Here is a 19,383-nt window from a genome sequence, read left to right as displayed (position 1 = left end):
CAAGGGATCTTCCCAACCAGGGAATAGAACCCGTGTCTCTTATGTCTCCTGTATTGGCAGGCAGGTTCTTTACCACTAGCAACACCACTAGGAAGCCCAACTTGGTTATATACATATATATATTCCTTTTCAGATTTTTTTTCCCTTATAAGTTAGCACAAAATATTGAGTATGGTTTTCTATTAAGTGTACTTTGTACTTAAAGATATTTTCAGTTTACTATGCGTTTATCAGGATGTAGCTCCATCATAAGTCAAGGAAGAGCTGTATCTGAATTTTGAATAAATCACATTGGTAACTCTGAGGAGTATAGGGTAAGAGGTAGTGGGGTGGACAGTGGTGATGGATAGACCATTAAGGAGATTATTGCAAAACTCCAGCTGAGAGATGATGGGGGTCTGAAATGAGAGGCAGCAGCCGTAGAAATGAGTGGGTCAATTCTGAGAGCTATGTAGTACCTTCTTCAGAATAAAGTTGTGAGAAAAATGTAGAATCTTGGATAAGGTTCATTTTTGGAAAAAAATAAAGATTAAAAGCTATATCATCATCTGCTCCAGCCTTACTTCTGTAGTAAATCCATCACCACCAGCTTACTGTTTCATGCCCTGGCGTCTTGTCTCATATCTTTTTATTGGCTTCATTCTGAGGCAGGGTCTCCAGACAAGGCCAGAAAGATGGCCCAGCACTTTTAGGCTTATGGAGAAAAGACCTAGAACTGGGGATGCTGTTGAGTGCTACTTCTTAGGCTGGGTCACCGTGGGTGTGTGTGGACGTATTTCACATAGAGAAGAGAGGTGTATCGGAAGATAAAAGACAGCAGATGGCATCCATTATATATTCCAGCTTTCCACAGTAGATGGGGTTTTGGATTGGTATATAATATCATGTTGCTGCAAAGTTAAAGAGACAACTAGGCTAACTGGCTTGGGTTTCCAGGGGTAAGTGCGGGTTCATCTGGTACCACCCAATGGTCTATGTCTGCTCTGTCTTAATATTTCTCAGGATGATTATTAATGATCTAAGCTGATTGACTTTTATCTCATACAAATGCTGAACCAGACCAGTACTAGGGGAACAGGTGTAAATCAGGATAGTCCTGAGCAAGCTGAAGCACAGGGTCACTCTCATTCTGGGTCTCTGCATTCAGCTCAGTTTCCGGAAGTCTCCTGGTTAGTTGATGCTTGCTTCCTTTGATCTGATTCTAAAATATGGTGCCAGAGTTATTATGATCCATCTTCTGCCTTCTTGCCATGTGTGTTGGGGTGGTTCCACTTCCTGGTCCTTCCCTACTTTTTCTTCTCCTCCATTCCTCCAACAACACCAGAAGATATGAATGTTAGCCTAACCCCCTTCAGGAGATGAACCAAAGGTAGGATCCAGTGACCATTTGCATTATATCAAAATTTTCATCCCTAGGCTTGTATTTTATGATATTATATTGATTTTTTAATTTTTTTGGAAAAATGAAAAAATTGCAGGTGACAACAAGAATAAATCATTTTGATTATTTGTGTGTGTCTATATCTTGAAGTATCTTAGCATTATCTGTATTTTTCTCTCCATAGACTGGGCACCTTGAGGACCAGAGACATGTTTTATTAGCCTTAGTGTCTTCATTTCTTATCACAGTGCTTGGGGCTTGTCAAACATTTCAACTAAACTAAAATCTAATATCAAGTTGATGGTTGTGCTGTTAAATTCTGCAAAAGAGTTAAACTGAGGAATTATTCAAATGGAGAACCTACACACTTTTATTTGTGTCCTCAATATAGATTGAGCAGTAGATCACATACATTGTTAGAGTGTGACCATGTTTAATCCACTGCTCTTCTTGGTAGTGATAACAGATACATACCGTCACACCAACCCTGACAAGAGTATGGTGTTTGTGTTCAGTGGTATTTAGCGTCTGAGGAGCAAAGCAGGCCAGATGAGATAAGTTCTGATTGATCAATTCTCTCAGCTAAAACTTAGCAATTCTCGTAATATTTTTCACAATGTTAGGCCGAGGCGGTGTGCTGGTAACTGTTTACCATCCAGCTCTCCTGAGGATGAAGAAAAAAAAAAAAGGCTCTGATTTGTAAACCTTGCCAGTTCTATGATGTAAATACTCCGACCATCACTGATTCCCAACTACCAGCATGATGTAACCAGAGGAGGAGCTGGAAAGAGGTGCAGACTGGTGAGAGTAGGCTCCAGCATACCCGGAGTACATTAGTGCAGGATTGTCCCAAGCCTGAAGCAGATGTCTCTATATTTTTAAAAAGTAGAATTTTATTTTACTTATTTAAAAAATTTTTTTTAACTTTTACTTTTGGATGTTCTGTGTCTGTGTTGCTGTGCATGGGTTTTCTCTGGTTGCAGTGAGCGGGGCCCACTCTGTAGATGTGAGCTAGCTGCTTCTTGCGGCGGCTTCTCTTGTGGAGCACAGGCTCTACAGCGCTCGGGCTTTAGTAGCTGTGGCACAGGGCTTGGTTGCCCTGAGGCGTGTGGAATCTTCCTTGACCAGGGATCAAACTCACGTCCTCTGCATTGGCAAGCGGATTCTCAACTACTGGACCACCAGGAAAGTCCTGGTGTCTCCTTTTGATATTCATTCATTCAACAGACAGCTATTCATTGACCACCTCCTATACAGGTGCTTGGGAAACAGAAAAAAAGCAAAGATTTCCAAGCCTATGGGATTTAAATTCTTTTGGGGAGGGTGGAGACAGAAGATGAACAATAAACATATTTAACAAATGAGTTATATGATATAGTAGAAGCTGATAGAAAGTGAAAGTTAGTCATGTCTCTTTGCGGCCCTGTGGACTATACAGTCCATGGAATTCTCCATGAATTCCAGAATACTGAACTCCAGAATACTGGAGTGGGTGGCCTTCCCCGTCTCCAAGAAGTTGATAAGTGCTACAAAAAACTAGATGGATTGAGAATGTAGGAGAGATTGTAATTTTAAACGGGATGGTTGGACTGCTCTGAGATGACATTTAAGCAGAAATTTGAAGGAGGTGAAAGAAGCAAGACTTCTCGATGTCTAAGGCAGGGGTGATCTAGACAGGGGGGCAGCTGGTGCAAAGGCTCTGAGGTGTGAGGCTGTGTGGTAAGTTCAGGTGGGAAAATGGAGGAGGGAAGAGGGAAGGAGGGAGAGAGACTGATTGACTGAAGGCAGAAGGAAAGGTCATGGGAGAGTGTTCCTATGACAAGGGAAGACAGACCTCATAGAATATTGGGAGCATTCTGGATTTTACTCAGAAAAACTGGAGAGCCACAGTAGGCCAAGCAGGAAGTAAAAACCCAGTGAGTAACTGTGCTCATAAGAAAAATCATATTATCTATTCTGAAAATAGTTACTCAGTCCCCTGAATAAAAAATTTTAAATTATTTAAATTAATTGGAAGCTCTAAATATTACATTTCACTTCTATCAGAACTTTTTTTTAATTCACCTTTATTATGCAGATAGTTTAGATATCAGGGAGAAAAAAACTCTGAAAATCTATAAAAAGCTTTTTTTGAAGTCTTTAGAAAGGCAGAGGTGATGAATCTAAGGAAACATTTACCTCATTATGTAAATTAGATGTAGGCACCCAAGCCATTATAATATTTCATTTGAAAGTTACTAAATGTTCCTGGCTTTGAGACAGTGTCATTTGCATCATTCTTTGCACACCTTGGCAAATTACTGTTGTTTTAGGGATTTGATTGTACAGATTGTTTGTGACCCTGTGGACCATAGCCCACCAGGGTCCTCTGTCAATGGAAATCTCTAGGCAAGAATACTGGCTGCTGCTGCTAAGTCACTTCAGTCATGTCCAACTCTGTGCAACCCCATAAACGGCAGCCCACCAGGCAACCCTGTCCCTGAGATTCTCCAGGCAAGAACACTGGAGTGGGTTGCCATTTCCTTCTCCAGTGCATGAAAGTGAAAAGTGAAAGTGAAGTCGCTCAGTTGTGTCCGACTCTTAGCGACCCCATGGACTGCAGCCTACCAGGCTTCTCTGTCCATGGGATTTTCCCGGCAAGAGTACTGGAGCAGGTAGCCATTCCCTTCTCCGGAGCTTCCAAACTCAGGAATTGAACCTGGATCTCCCGCATTGCAGACAGATTCTTTACCATCTGAGCCACCAGGAAGCCCCCTGTGCAAACTGAAACTAGTCCAAAATGATGAAAACAAGGGTGGATTCAATGGAGGAGACAGTAATATGTCCCCACACCTAGGGAAGGGTGTGAAGCTCAGCTTTATGAAGACCAGGAACTAGGAATTGGAATCAGAAATATAAATCCAACATAGCTACTCCCTCCAGCTCTGTGTCTTTCTCTCTAGGATTTTAAGGGCTCTTGTCTCTGGATTTTATCTGTACATTTGCTTTGCTTTTTTCACTTCCCAGATGACCAGTTGCCTCTTTCCAAGCTTGCCTTTTTCCTCCTCCATTCACTGATGTCCTTAACCTTAGAGTTTATACCACATTATAAAGCCAGGACAGACTGCTCATAAATCTATATTCAGCACTGACATATTTAACTACCATATGTAAAATATACAGGTAGTGGGAAGCTGCTATATAGCACAGGGAACTCAGCTCAGTTCTCTGATGACCTAGAGAGGTGGGGTGGGTGGGGGTAGGAGGGAGGCTCAAGAGGGAGGGGATGTATGTATACATATAGCTGATTCACGTTGTTGTACAGTAGAAACTAGCACAACATGGTAAAGCAATTATACTCCAATGAAAAATATCCATATTCTCCAGAACCTGAATTGAGTTTTTGCAAGAGGGAATCTGATTGGCCCCAGGGTCTGAAATAATTCAGTCTTGATCCAATCAGCTGAGTAGAAGGGAAATGTTCACATGCACTAATTAAACAAATGTTGACTGAGGGTATCACATGCTACTTGCTCTTACAGGTTTTATGCGTGCTGCAGGGACCATACTCTCCAGCGTCTATGAAGCTGAAAATGCACTGGTGCTTGCATTCCATCCTGTGTAGATGTGCGTGAAATAGGATGGTGTCAGAGAAAGGTTAACAGGCATCCTAGAAGAGTATCCTGTTTGGGGATCTGCCGAAAATAGAGATGTCACATCTCTCTGCACTAGGTCGTACTTTGATTCTTTTGACTGCAATTACAAGTTAAGGGATTCGCCTTCCCTTTATTCCATACCAAGCCAAGTAATCCCCTCTTTGCCAGAAAGTGAGACATTACAATGTCATTTATCCTTTCCTGTCCCAGCTAATAAAGTTCTTTATGATGGAAGTAGGTACAGGGCAGGGGCTGATTCACTCTACAGTGAAACCTCAGTTCAGTGGACCAGGCAGTTGTTCCATCAAATAATTGTTAATAATATCAGTTGAATTTTTTGATGATTTGCAATGTTGATTTGCAGTGGCTTAAGTACTTTATGTCTGTTATCTTGTTTAATCCTTACCAGTCTGTGGAGAAGGTCCTCATTTTTACACATGAGAAAACTTAGCAGAGAGGTTGAGTGAGTGGCTCTCGGTCTCTCAGCTGGCAAGTGGTGAGCCAGGATTTGAATGTAGAGTCTGTGGAACAATCACTAAGTCACACGCTTTCTAAGGCACTCCTGGTGATGGTGATTTTGGGGGGTTTGAACTAGTTTTAGTGCCTTTCCTGGTACATAAACGATAGGTCCATAGAGATTGCCAGTCTCAACTTTCATCAGCCTATCTGTATGTAAGATGTCAGGCACTCTGATTCATGGAAATATGTATTTCAAATGAGCAAGCAAGCAAGATTTTTTAACCAAAGGGCCTCAAGCAGAGGATTGGTGGGAATTACAAGTTCTTCCCCCTCCAGATATACAGCTTATCCTTTAAAAAGAGTGTGTCAGCCTTTAGAGTTAGATACTTCGCTTCAGTGTCTTTCCCAGGTTCTTTGAGCTAGCATGTGATGAAATCAGGATCTGAAAGTAGGACCTGTGGTCTTAACCACTAACTTACATTGTCTGAAAGGTACTTGTTGTGATGGTGATGGTAGAGAATTACAAGAGATGACACAAGTTGTGGTCTCTCAATCACATCTACTTGCCAGTAGAAGGGAAAATTTTGATGTTGGTGATGATGATGATGATAAGGAGGTGTCCCAGGTCCATTATAGTGAATTTTCCTAAGGGTCTCTTCTAAAATCCTTCAAGACCAACCCTTGTAAAGACTGCTATGACCATCCATCCCCTTAAACAGAGTTGATTGTTCCTTTCAATATCCAACAGTGACCATTGGATATATTTCCATTAAAGTATGCAATCTCACTATAATACTTTTTTTTTGAATTTACAGTCTGTGAACTCTATAGTCCAGAGATTTTCTCTATTCTGGTCACTACTGAATCCCTACCGCCTAAGCACTTGTCCTGTTGTGTGTAGTGGACACACTGTTGTCAATAAGAAAGAAAAGGCAGACAAACCAGTGCTTTACTGATAACTGATAACCATCTTCTGTGGCTCCTTTGGAAACTTTTTCAATTATTAGTTCCCCTATTTCCAGCAATAAAATTCTTCAAAATGTCCAAGGTTCTTTGAAGTCATTAAAGAACTAATCTGAGTTCTTTGTGGTATTACTTTATGACCCTGTACTAAGTCCAAATCCAATTACTATTGAGCATTCTTGTTCATATTGCAGTTTTTTCCCTTTTCCTTAGTATCCATAATAACCATCAGTTGCAAGTTTATGCATCTTGTCATGTTATATCTACCATCTATTTAGAGGTCACACTATGGCTTTTCCAGTGGTCATGTATGGATGTGAGAGTTGGACTGTGAAGAAAGCTGAGCACCGAAGAATTGATGCTTTTGAACTGTAGTGTTGAAGAAGACTTTTGAGAGTCCCATGGACTGCAAGGAGATCAGTCCTAGGTGTTCTTTGGCAGGAATGATGCTAAAGCTAAAACTCCAGTACTTTGGCCACCTCATGCGAAGAGTTGACTCATTGGAGAAGACTCTGATGCTGGAAGGGATTGGGGGCAGGAGGAAAAGGAGACAACGGAGGATGAGATGGCTGGATGGCATCACAGACTTGATGTGAATTTGAGTGAACTCCGGGAGTTGGTGATGGACAGGGAGGCCTGGCGTGCTGCGATTCATGGGGTCGCAAAGAGTCGGACGCGACTGAGCAACTGAACTGAACTGAACTGAATTTCAGTTCAGCAGAGTAGGCCATTTGGTTTGCCTATAAAACTTCTAATTAGCAGAAGTGAAGTTTATTCATTTAATCATGAATTTACTAATGGAATTTAAAATGCATTAATCTTATTAAAAATGAAGCCACATGGGTGAACTAAGGGGGATAGGAAGCCCTTAGGAATTTTAGGATAGAATAATAAAATGATTTGGGCTTCTCTGGTGGCTCATTGGTAGAGAATCTGCCTGCAGTGCAGGAGATGCAGGAGACACAGGTTCAATCCAGGGTAGAGAAGATCCCCTGGAGGAGGGCATGGCAACCCACTCCAGAATTCTTGCCTAGGAAATCCCATGGACAGAGGGCGTGGCTGGCTCAGTCTATAGGGTCACAAAGAGTCAGACATGACTGAAGCAACTAAGCATGCGTGCAATAAAATGACATAGCTGTACATTAAAAGGTTCTCTCTGGAAATTGTGTGGGAAAACAACCCTAGCAATACAAAATGGAAGATAGGAGAGTATTTGAGAAGATACTGGAAGATCCTGAGAAGATGTAGGTTGCAGTAAGTTAAAGGTGGTAAGATTTTGGATATATTTTGAAGAAGAGCTAACGATTTGCTGAAGGGCTGATGTAAGGTGAGAGAAAGAGGGAGGCAAAGACACCGCCAAAGTTTTTTTTTTTTTTTTTTTAAGTTTCAAGTTAAGATTTATTGGGGGCAAAATGAGGGCTGCAGCCAGGGAGATAGCTAGGTCTAAGAAACGACTCCAAAGAGTAGTGGGGAAGGACAGCATACATGTGATTTTGATAAAGGAGTACGTGCAATCCAGCATATTTATTTTCTAGAAAGTTTCTGCTGGTTTCATGAAGCTTCTGCTAGACATAAGAAACAGTTGTCACAATGAAGGATTCTAGTGCTTTTGTAGATATGAGGAAATACAAGAATTGGGCTCATAATATCAGCTCCTGAGAATATCTAACAAACTGAAGACTGTGCTGCCAGTTTTCCGAGAGCACAGAGCGCCTCATTTCTGCTCTTCACCTTGAACTCCTCCAGTGGGTGTTGAAGGTCAGCAGCTGCAGCAGCACATGATTTAATCCTTGTAGAGGTAGATGGCAAGCACCCACAGCAAGTGCCAATTTGTAGCTGACAATCATAAAGGCTGGAGTGTCACGGAACTCAGTCCCTAAACCTTGTCTCTTCTCCAGATATTCATATCATGGAAGATCTCATCCAAACAAATCAATAAGCTGACAGTTCCAGCCAGGACTCTCTCGTTAACTCTTATAACAACGATGTTTACAGACCACCTAACCATGGGTAGCAAAACAATGACTAGAAGTAACACAGAGACTTTAAAATCTACTTTCAGGATATTTTTACTTTATCTTGGGAAGCAGGGTTCTCTCCATCAAGTCGTTTTTTTTTAATATAAATTTATTTATTTTAATTGGAGGTTAATTATTTTACAATATTGTATTGGTTTTGCCATACATCAACATGAATCCGCCACAGGTATACATGTGTTCCCCATCCTGAACCCTCCTCCCTCCTCCCTCCCCATACCATCCCTCTGGGTCGTCCCAGTGCACCAGCCCCAAGCATCCAGTATCGTGCATCGAACCTGGACTGGCGACTCGTTTCATATATGATATTATACACGTTTCAATGCCATTCTCCCAAATCATCCCACCCTCTCCCTCTCCCACAGAGTCCAAAAGACTGTTCTATACATCAGTGTCTCTTTTGCTGTCTCGTATACAGGGTTATTGTTACCATCTTTCTAAATTCCATATATATGCATTAGTATACTGTATTGGTGTTTTTCTTTCAGGCTTACTTCACTCTATAATAGGCTCCAGTTTCATCCACCTCATTAGAACTGATTGAAATGTATTCTTTTTAATGGTTGAGTAATACTCCATTGTGTATATGTACCACAACTTTCTTATCCATTCATCTGATCTCCACACTGTTCTCCATAGTGGCTGTACTAGTTTGCATTCCCACCAACAGTGTAAGAGGGTTCCCTTTTCTCCACACCCTCTCCAGCATTTATTGCTTGTAGACTTTTGGATCACAGCCATTCTGACTGGTGTGAAATGGTACCTCATTGTGGTTTTGATTTACATGTCTCTGATAATGAGTGATGTTGAGCATCTTTTCATGTGTTTGTTAGCCATCTGTATGTCTTCTTTGGAGAAATGTCTGTTTAGTTCTTTGGCCCATTTTTTGATTGGGTCGTTTATTTTTCTGGAATTGAGCTGCAGGAGTTGCTTGTATATTTTTGAGATTAGTTGTTTGTCAGTTGCTTCATTTGCTATTATTTTCTCCCATTCTGAAGTTTTTAATCTGAATGATTAAAAGAATTTCAGTGACTGAGTTAGGACAACCTGAATGAATCTCAGTCTTATGAAATCTCATGACGGTATAAATACATTCTATTCCCTTGGGGGATAGGAAATGAAGCCATGTGCTTTTGGAGTATACCATTATCTTAGTCATATTGTGTATTTCAGTCAAAAAGGAATAAATTAGGTGTAGGGTGATGGTCCTGGAAGAGGAACTGTCCACAGACTTTGTTGTTCAGTTGTTAAGTCATGTCCGACTCCTTGGGACCCCATGGACTGCAGCTCTCCAGGCTTCCCTGTCCTCCACTATCTCCCGGAGTTTGTTCAACTTCATGTCCATTGAGTTGGTGATGCTATCTAACCATCTTATACCCTGCCACCCCCTTCTCCTAATCCACAGACTTAGAATTGGTGAAAAATGGAAGTTACACTAGGCAGGATACTTATGGTTACAAGTAACAGAAGACTTCCGTTTAAAAGACAGTTTATCGGGTCACACAACTGAAAAGTTCAGGGGTATGTTTAGCTTGTCTCATCTGGCTCCAGGTACTTGATTTTATTCAGACCACTCTCTGATTCCATCTTTCACTTATGCTTTTCTTTGTTTGGGTTTTACTCTCAGGTAAGTGTTCAATACTTGGTGGCTTCCAGAATCTGCAGTTTTGAGATGGAGCATAGAAGAAATCACCTCTGTGCACTGATATCTGTACATTAGAATTTATTAAATTGTCACTTGGATTATTTAATTCTTTAATTCTCATCTAAGTTTGTATAAAAATATAGTATAACTTACTATCAACCCTCAGTATGATCAATTGAGTCTTGTATTATTATAATCATGTGAAGATCATACTCACCATTGAAATTTAGAACTTTCACTCACTGCTGTTCATTCATATTTCCTTCATTTGGCTTCAGTCCCTTGGTAAAATTATATACGTCCTTGCAGGACGTGTATAATTTGGGGGGTGCAGTATAATGATGAATGCATTTGCTTTTCTGTAGGATTGCATTCTAGAAAAGAAGCTTAAATTCATTTTCTTCCCAGTCCTTTTTAGAAACTCTATTGCAAAGAATTTTAAACATGTAGGTATTTTTTAAAAATCCCAAAATAAGGACCTCTGATGCTGCTGCTGCTGCTAAGTCGCTTCACTCGTGTCCGACTCTGTGAGACCCCATAGATGGCAACCCACCAGGCCCCACCATCCCTGGGATTCTCCAGGCAAGAACACTGGAGTGGGTTGCCATTTCCTCCTCCAGTGCATGAAAGTGAAAAGTGAAAGTGAAGTTGCTCAGTCGTGTCTGACTCAGCAACCCCATGGACTGCAGCCTACCAGGCTCCTCCGTCCATGGGATTTTCCAGGCAAGAGTACTGGAGTGGGTTGCCATTGCCGTCCCCGAAGGACCTCTAGTGTAGTCTTAATATTAGAAATGATTATGTAATATGGGAAATTTTAGTTATATAATGCATTATTATTATCTATAATCACAATGCTCTGTATTAGCTCTCTAGAACTTACCTTCTAACTGGAAGTTTGTATCTGTTGACCAACATCTCCCAGTTCCCACATCTCCAACCCCTGGTAATACCATTCTATTCTCTGCCTGTATTAATTTGGTTTTTTTAAGTTCCACATATAAGTGATATCATATTGTATTTGTCTACTCTGATTTATTTCCCTTAGCATAATGTTTTCAGGGTCTGTCCATGTTGTCGCAAATGGAACTTCCTCTTTCTTGCGGCTGAATAATATTCTGTGCATAGCTGACCCTTGGACAAGATGGATTGCACTACATGGGCCCACTGATACAAGGATTTTCTTCAATAAATTATACTACAGTACTACACAATCTGTAATTGGTTGAATTTGTAGATGCAGAATTGTGGCTGTGGAGGGATGACTGTAAAGTTATACATGGATTTTTGACCGGGGAGGTGGTGCATCAATGCCTCTAAACCCTCACATTGTTTAAAAGTCAACTGTGTGTGTACGTCTGTATATAGAATAATATGTGCTTCTTCTCTCCCTCAACCATTCATCTATTGACTTATGCTTAGTTTGTTTGTGTATTTCGGCAATTATGAATAATGCTGCACTGAACATGGGGTTGCAGATAACTGTTTGATACCCTGTTCTCATTTTCTTTGAGTATATATTCATAAGTGAAATTTCTGGATCATATGGTAGTTCTAATTTTAATTTTTTGAGGAACCTCCATGATGTTTTCACTGTGACTGAACCAATTTGCATTTTCATCAATGGTACACAAGGGTTCTCTTTTCTCCACACCCTTGCTCAACACGATCCTTATCTTTTGTCTTTGTGATGATAGCCATTCTAACAGGTGTGAAGTGATGTCTCATTGTGGTTTTGATTTGCATTTCTTTGATGATTAGTGATGTTGAGCATGTTTTTATATACCTCATGGCCCTTTGGATATTGTCTTTGGGAAACTGTTTCCTTTGCCAATTTTAAAGTCAGATTATTTTTGCTAAGTTGTATGAATTATTTACATATTTTGGATCTTAACCTCTGCTGTGATATGATCTGCAAATATTTTCTTCCATTTTGTGCATTGCTTTTTCATTTTTTGGTGGTTTGTCCTACTGTGCAGAAGTTTTTTAGTTTGATATATACATTTACTAATTTATGCTTTTGTTGCTTTTGCTTTCATGTTATATCTTAAAAAGATCACTGCCAAGACCAATGTCAAGGAGCTCCTTTCCTATGTTTTCTTCCACATGCTTTACAGTATCAGGTCTTTGTGTCTTTAATCCATTTTGAGTTAATTTTGTGAGTTGGGGGTCAGATTTCACTTTTCTGCATGTGCTTATCCAGTTTTTTCAACATTGAAGAGATTATCCTTTCCCCACTCTTAGCTTCCTTGTCAAATGTTAGTTGAGTGTAAAGGGGTTTATTTCTGTGTTCTTGACTCTGTTACATTAATCTATGTGTCTGTTTATTAGCCAGTGTTGTGCTTTTTTTTATTACTGTAGCTTAGCATCACAATAATATAGTTTGAAATCAGGAAATGTGAGCCTCCAGCTTTATTTTTCAATTAATTGAAATTGAAAAACGCTGGGTCTTCGTTGCTGTGCATGGGCTTTCTCTAGTTGTGGTAAGTGGGGATTACCCCCTGGTTGCAGTGCCTGGCTTCTCACTGAGGCTTTTCTTGTTGCGAAGCACAGGCTCCAGGCACACGGCCTTCAGTAGCTACAGTGAATGGGTTCAGTGGTTTTGGCTCACAGGCTCAGTTGCTCCATGATGTGTGGAATCTTCCTGCACCAGGGGATCAAACATGTACCCCTTGCACTGGTAGGTGGATTCTTATCCACTGGACCATCAGGGAAGTCCTTGTTTTTTTCCTTCATGATTGAATTGGCTATTTGGGGTCTTCTGTGTTTCCATATATATTTTAGGATTGTTTTTTGTGTATCTGTGAAACACGCTATTGGAATTTTGACACAGGTTGCACTGATTCTGTAGATGGCTTTGGGTTGTATGGACATTTGAACAGTATTCATTCCTCTGATTCTGATCATTGGTTATTTGTATCTTCTGTTTCTTTAATAAAAATCTTAGTTTCTGGACTTCCCTGGTAGTCCAGTGGTTAAGAATGCACCTGCCAGTGCAGGGGACACAGGTTTGATTCCTGGTCCAGGAAGATCCCACATGAGCAGAGCAACTCCAGCCCTCAAGCCGCAACTATTAGAGCCCATGCTCTGCAACAAAAGAAGTCACTGCAATGAGGAGCCCGCACACTGCATTGAAGAGTAGTCCCTGCTCACTGCAGCTAGAGAAAACCCTCTAGCTGCACAGCAACGAAGACCCAGAGCAGCACCCCCCCCAAAAAAAACAGCTTCATTTCCATTGTACAAAACTTTCACTTCTTTGATTAAAGTTATTCCTAAGGATTTTATTGTTTTCCATGCAGTTGTGAATGGAAAGTTTTATTTCCTTTTTCAGATGTTTCATTATTAGTGTTTAGCAACTGATTTCTGAATGTTGAGTTTATATCCTGCAAATTTACTGAATTTATTAATTTCCAACGGTTTTTTGGGTTGGGTTTTTAGGGGTTTTGTATATAAGATTATACCATCTGCAAATAACAATATTATTTCTTTCTTTCTGATTTGGATGCCTTTTATGTCTTTATTTTGTCTAATTGTTCTAGGTATGACTTCAAGTGCCATGTTGAATAAGAGTGGTGAGAGTGGGCACCTTTGCTGTCTTTCGGATCTTAAAGATTTTCGACCTTTCACTGTTAAGTGTAATGTGATCTGTGGGCTTGTCATATGTGCCTTTATGATGCTGTGGTATGTGCCTTATGTGTTTAATTTGTTGAGTGTTTTTAATCATAAAAGGATGTTGTATTTTGTCAAATGTATTTTATACATATTTTGAGATATTCATTTAGCTTTCATCTTCCATTCTATTAATGTGTGTGTCACATTTTTTATTTGTGTATGTTGACTCATTTTCATGCCATGGGTAAATCCTACTTGGTCATGATGTATAATCTTTTTAATGTGGTGTTGGATTCAGTTTGATAATATTTTGTTGAGAATTATTGTATCTATTGTGAAATAAAATTTATATTTTATGGCAAGAAAAATTTAAACATAAAATTTCTCTGCCCATTGGTCTCCTCTCTCCCTTTCATTGTGCATTGGGTATCTGCATCATGTATCAACCAAACCTCCACATCAGCAGAAATAACTGCTCAACCATAAAGAGCAACATTTTCTTAGCATCACCAAGGCAACTCCTTAAAAGATAAGTCCTTTTTCATCTCCTAAGGGGTCACATGACCCACCACTTTGTACTTGCGGAAACTGTCAGTAGCATTTAATGTGCAGCCCAGTGTCTGAAGAAACATGCCTGACTGTGCTTGGACTTTTAATGGACAGAAGAGTTCTCAGAACTTTCTGAGAGGCTGTTCCTGCATTATAATCCTCAATTTGACTAAAATATTTTTTCATATCTTTCAAGGTTGACTAATTAATTTTTCTTTGATAGTATATTCATCAGAGATTTTAGCCTATAGTTTTCTTTTCCTGTGATGTCATTATCTCACTTTGATAGTGCTGACCTAAAATGAGTTTGGAGTGCTCCCTTCTCTTTTGTTTGTTTTGAAAGAGATTGTGAATGATTGTCATTAATTCACAAGAAACCCTCTGGTCATGGGGTTTTCTGTATTGGGAGATTTTGATCACAGATATTTAGTCTCCTTACTAGTTATTGTAAGGTTACATGATTTAGTCTTTGTAAATTGTTTGTTTCTAGAAAGTTTTTCATTTCACTAGGCCTTGAGTTGTCCGCAGTAGTTCATTATGATCCTTTGTGTTTGTGTAGTATCAGTTGTAATGTCTCCTCTTTTGTTTCTGATTTTGAATCTTAGAGTAGGTAAAGTTTTGTCCATTTTTTTTTTTTAAATCCCAGCTGTTTTTGTTGATTTTTTTAAAAAATTGTCTTCTGGATTCTATTTCATTTATTTCTGCTCAGATATTGTGTTCTTCCTTTGGCTTCCTTTGGACTTTTTTTTTTTTTTTTTTTCTGGGTTATGGTGTAAAGTTAGATTGTTTAAAATTCTGATTTTCTTAATATATACATTTACTGCTATAAATGTCCAGAACATTTTTGCAGCATCCTGTAAGTTTTGGGATATTCTGTTTCCACTTTTGTTTTGAGACAGTTTTTTATTTTCCTTTGATTTCTTTTTGACTCATGGGTTGTTCAACAGTATAGTGTTTAATTTCCACATTTTTGTAGATTTTTTCAGGTTTCCTCTTGTTACTTATTTCTATTTTTATACTGTTGTGGTCAGAAAAGGTACTTGGTATGATTTCAGTCTTAACTTTGCTATGACTTGTTTTATGGCCCTTTATATCATATCCTGGGGCTTTTTCCGTGTGCACTAGAGAATAATGCATATTCTGCTTCCATGAGACGGAATTTCCATAAATGTCTGGTTGGCCCATTTAGTCTAATGTATGGTTCAAATTCAACATTTCCTTGTTTGCTTTCTGTCAGCATGATCTGTTCATTGTTGAGAGTGAGGTATTGAAGTTCCCCACTATTACTGTCTATTTTTCCCCTGAGATCTGTTAGTGTTTGCTTAAATCTATTTTGGTGCTTCAATGTTGGGTGTCTATAATTGCTCGATCTTCTTGATTAATTGGCTCCTTTATCATTATGTATTGACCTTCTCTGTCTCTTCTATTTTTTGGCTTATAGTCTATGTTGTCTGATTTAAATACAGCTACCCCTGCTTTCTTTTGGTTTCCACTTGCATGAAATCTATTTGTACATCCCTTTACTCTGAGACTCTGTGAGCTGAAGTGAATCTCTTGTGTGAAACATATATGTGCATGCTCAGTCATGTCCAACTCTTTGTGATGCCATGGATTGTAGCCTGGCCGGTTTCTCTGTCCATGGGATTATCCCAGCAAGAATACTGAAGTGGGTTGCCATTTCCTCCTCCAGGGGATCTTCCTGATCCAGGGATCAAACCCGCGTCTCCTGCATTGGCAGGCATATTCTTTATCACTAAGCCACCTGGGAAACCTCATGAAGCATACAGTTGAGTTTTAAAAAAATCCATCCACCCAGTCGGTGCTTTTTGATTGGTAAAGTCAGCCTATTTCTGTTTGAAGTTGTTATTGACATGTAAGGACTTGCTAACGCCTCTGGTGGTTTTCTGGTTGTTTTGTATTTCCATTCTCCCCTCTCTAGTTTCTACATAGCTTTGGCTTTTTTTCTTTTTCTCGATCTTTTATTTCTTTGAAAAGCTTTATCATTTGTGCTGAGCTATATGTTAGAAATTGAACACTGGAAATAATAGTCTGATTCTTGGAAACTTTTTGGAAAATGCAAAGAAATTATAAAGAAGATTAGATCTGCAATGTGTGTGTGGAGTTTAATGAAAGCATTCACAATTTAGGTTTGATTAATGGAAACCTCCACTTACAAAGCTGAATACCTTTGTTAACTGGTGATATTCCATGGTGATGTGCTGTTTCCTCTTTTATCTTTTGTGCATCAACTCTAGGATTATTCCATGTGGTTACCATGAGGCTTACATAAGACATCTCATAGATAAAAGTCTATTTTAAGCTGATAGCAACTCAACTTTGTTTACAGAAGTTTCAAACTTTTACTTCTTCATTTTATTTTTTATGTCAATTTTGGTATTATAATTATATCTCTTAATATTGGTATTAGTTGTAATTATAGTAGCTATAATTATTTTTAGTATTCTTTTCCTTTGATTTTTATACTGTAGCTAAGTGGTTAACATCCCATGCAATTACAGAATTAGTTTTCTAAGTTTGACTTTATATTTTCCTTTGCCAGTGTATTGTATACTTTTGTATGTTTTTATGCTTACTCCTTGGAAGGAAAGTTATGACCAACCTAGATAGCATATTCAAAAGCTGAGACATTACTTTGCCAACAAAGGTTCGTCTAGTCAAGGTTATGGTTTTTCCTGTGGTCATGTATGGATGTGAGAGTTGGACTGTGAAGAAGGCTGAGTGCCGAAGAATTGATGCTTTTGAACTGTGGTGTTGGAGAAGACTCTTGAGAGTCCCTTGGACTGCAAGGAGATCCAACCAGTCCATTCTGAAGGAGATCAGCCCTGGGATTTCTTTGGAAGGAATGATGCTAAAACTGAAACTCCAGTACTTTGGCCACCTCATGCGAAGAGTTGACTCATTGGAAAAGACTCTGATGCTGGGAGGGATTGGGGGCAAGAGGAGAAGGGGACGACAGAGGATGAGATGACTGGATGGCATCACTGACTTGATGGACGTGAGTCTGAGTGAACTCTGGGAGTTGGTGATGGACAGGGAGGACTGGCGTGCTGTGATTCATGGGGTTGCAAAGAGTCAGACACGACTGAGCGACTGATCTGATCTGATCTGATGTCATTTCATTTCAACTTGAGCTCCTTTCAACATTTCTTACAGGTCTGGTGGTGATTAACTCCCTCAGCTTTTGTTTGCCTAGGAAAGTTTGTACTTCTCCATATATGAAGGATAACTTTGCCAGATAGAGTATTCTTGGCTGGCAGTTTCTTTTCTTAGAACATTAAGAATGTATCATTCCACTCTCTCCTGGATGTCTAGTTCTCTCCCCCAGGTGTGGGAAGTTCTTTGCCCCTGTTTCTTTAAATCTGTCCCCTTCTTCCTCTCTTCTCCTTCTGGACCTTGATTATCCTATTTATTTTTGGCTGCACTGTGGTCTTTGCTGCTGCATGGGCTTTTCTCTAGTTGTAGAGAGGAGGGGCTACTCTTTAGTTGCCGTGTGTGGGTTTCTCATCGTGGTGGCTTCTCTTGTTGTGAAACAGTCTCTAGAGGCATGAGCTTCAACAGTTGCAGCACATGGGTTTGGTAGTAGTGACGCGTGGGCTTAGTTGCTCTGCAGCATGTAGAATCTTCCTGGACTAGGGATTGAACCCATGTCGTCTGCACTGGCAGGCAGATTCTTATCCACTGCACCACGAGGGAAGTCCCTGGACTGATTATTCTAATATTTGTTCTTCAGTGGTGTCCCATAGATCATGAATGCCTTCTTTTTTTTTTTCCATTCTTTTTCTTTATTCCCTATAACTGGGTTATTCTTTATTTCCTGTAACTGGGTTATTTCAAAATTCCTGTCCTCTACCTCACTTGTTCTGCCTTCCGGGTGCTCTGCTCCACTGCAGATGTTCTCTATTGCATTTTCCATTTCATTTATTAACTTGTTCAGCTCTAGAATTTCTGTTTGGTTCTTTTTTTTCATAGTTCTTCTCACTATGCTGGCTCCTGGAAACCTCTCTTGTTTTCTAAAAGCTCAAGCTATAGTTTCCCCCTTGCCCACAACCTCTTGCCTGTTTTCTAAGCACATTCACCATCTGCAGAGCTTCCTCTTGGAAGCATGCGGGGAGCCAGCTGCAGAGTGGAGGGAGGTAGGGGGGTGTGGGTTTAGCACTCTAGGTGTCGGGGGTGCCTGTGGACTTGGTGGCTTCCTGGGTGGCACTAGTGGTTAAAAAAAAAAAAAAAACCATCTGCCATTTTGAACCTGTGTTTTTGCACATATGTGTGTGTAATTTCATTGAATTGTCTTTCTGAGTTGGGTTATATTTTTCTTTGGGTAGCTCATTGAGTTTCTTCAGAACAGCTATTTTGAATTCTTTATCAATCACACTACAAAATTTTGTGTGTTGAGCTCTGTTATTAGAGGATTATATTTATCTTTTGGTGATAACATATTTGAAACTTTATGTTCCTTATAGTTGCGCATTGCTGCTTTTGCATTTGAAGAAGCAGACATGTCCTTAAATCTGTGCTAGTTACCTTCAGATAGATATTCAGTTCCCTGGTGCTAGTATTTTCTGGGGTTTTCTCTGCCTTTGTGTGGGTACACCTGTTCTATTCATCTTGCTCCCTCTTGTGGCGGAATTCTTAAACTCTTATTTCTTCTCTGGTTCTTAACAACTCACTATGCCGGCTCCTGGAAACCTCTCTTGTTTTCTAAAAGCTCAAGCTATAATTTCCCCCTTGCCAAAAACCCCTTGCCTGTTTTCTAACCACATTCACCATCTGCAGAGCTTCCTCTTGGAAGCATGCGGGGAGCCAGCTGCAGAGTGGAGGAAGGTAGGGGAGTGTGGGTTTAGCACTCTAGGTGTTGGGGGTGCCTGTGGACTTGGTGGCTTCCTGGGTGGCACTAGTGGTAAAAAAAAAAAAAAAAAAATCTGCCAATGCAGCAGACATAAGAAATATGTGTTCGATTCCTGGGTGGGGAAGATCCCCTGGAGGAGGGCATGGCAACCCACTCCAGTATTCTTGCCCGGAGAATCCCCATGGACAGAGGACTTGGTAGGGAGCTCTCTGGCTGTGAGATTCCCAGAGGCTTGTGGG

The 19,383-nt window shown here is 40.0% G+C and overlaps 1 long non-coding RNA gene across 3 annotated transcripts in view; it reads left to right on the top strand.

Annotated features, from left to right (window-relative positions):
• Window positions 1–2,579: 2,579 nt before the first annotated feature.
• Window positions 2,580–19,383, top strand: part of LOC132342210 (uncharacterized) — a 122,272-nt gene continuing 105,468 nt past the window's right edge. For 2 of the 3 annotated variants that reach the window (XR_009490516.1, XR_009490515.1), the window contains exon 1: window positions 2,580–3,100. This is a non-coding gene — a long non-coding RNA (uncharacterized lncRNA). Of the gene's footprint in view, window positions 3,101–6,689; window positions 7,766–19,383 lie in introns of those variants that run through there. The other variant, XR_009490514.1, reaches the window with a different exon arrangement.

The sequence above is a fragment of the Bos taurus genome, chromosome 14, assembly GCF_002263795.3.
Source record: "Bos taurus isolate L1 Dominette 01449 registration number 42190680 breed Hereford chromosome 14, ARS-UCD2.0, whole genome shotgun sequence".
Lineage (NCBI taxonomy): Eukaryota > Metazoa > Chordata > Mammalia > Artiodactyla > Bovidae > Bos > Bos taurus.
This window is presented reverse-complemented; position numbering and strand designations above follow the sequence as displayed.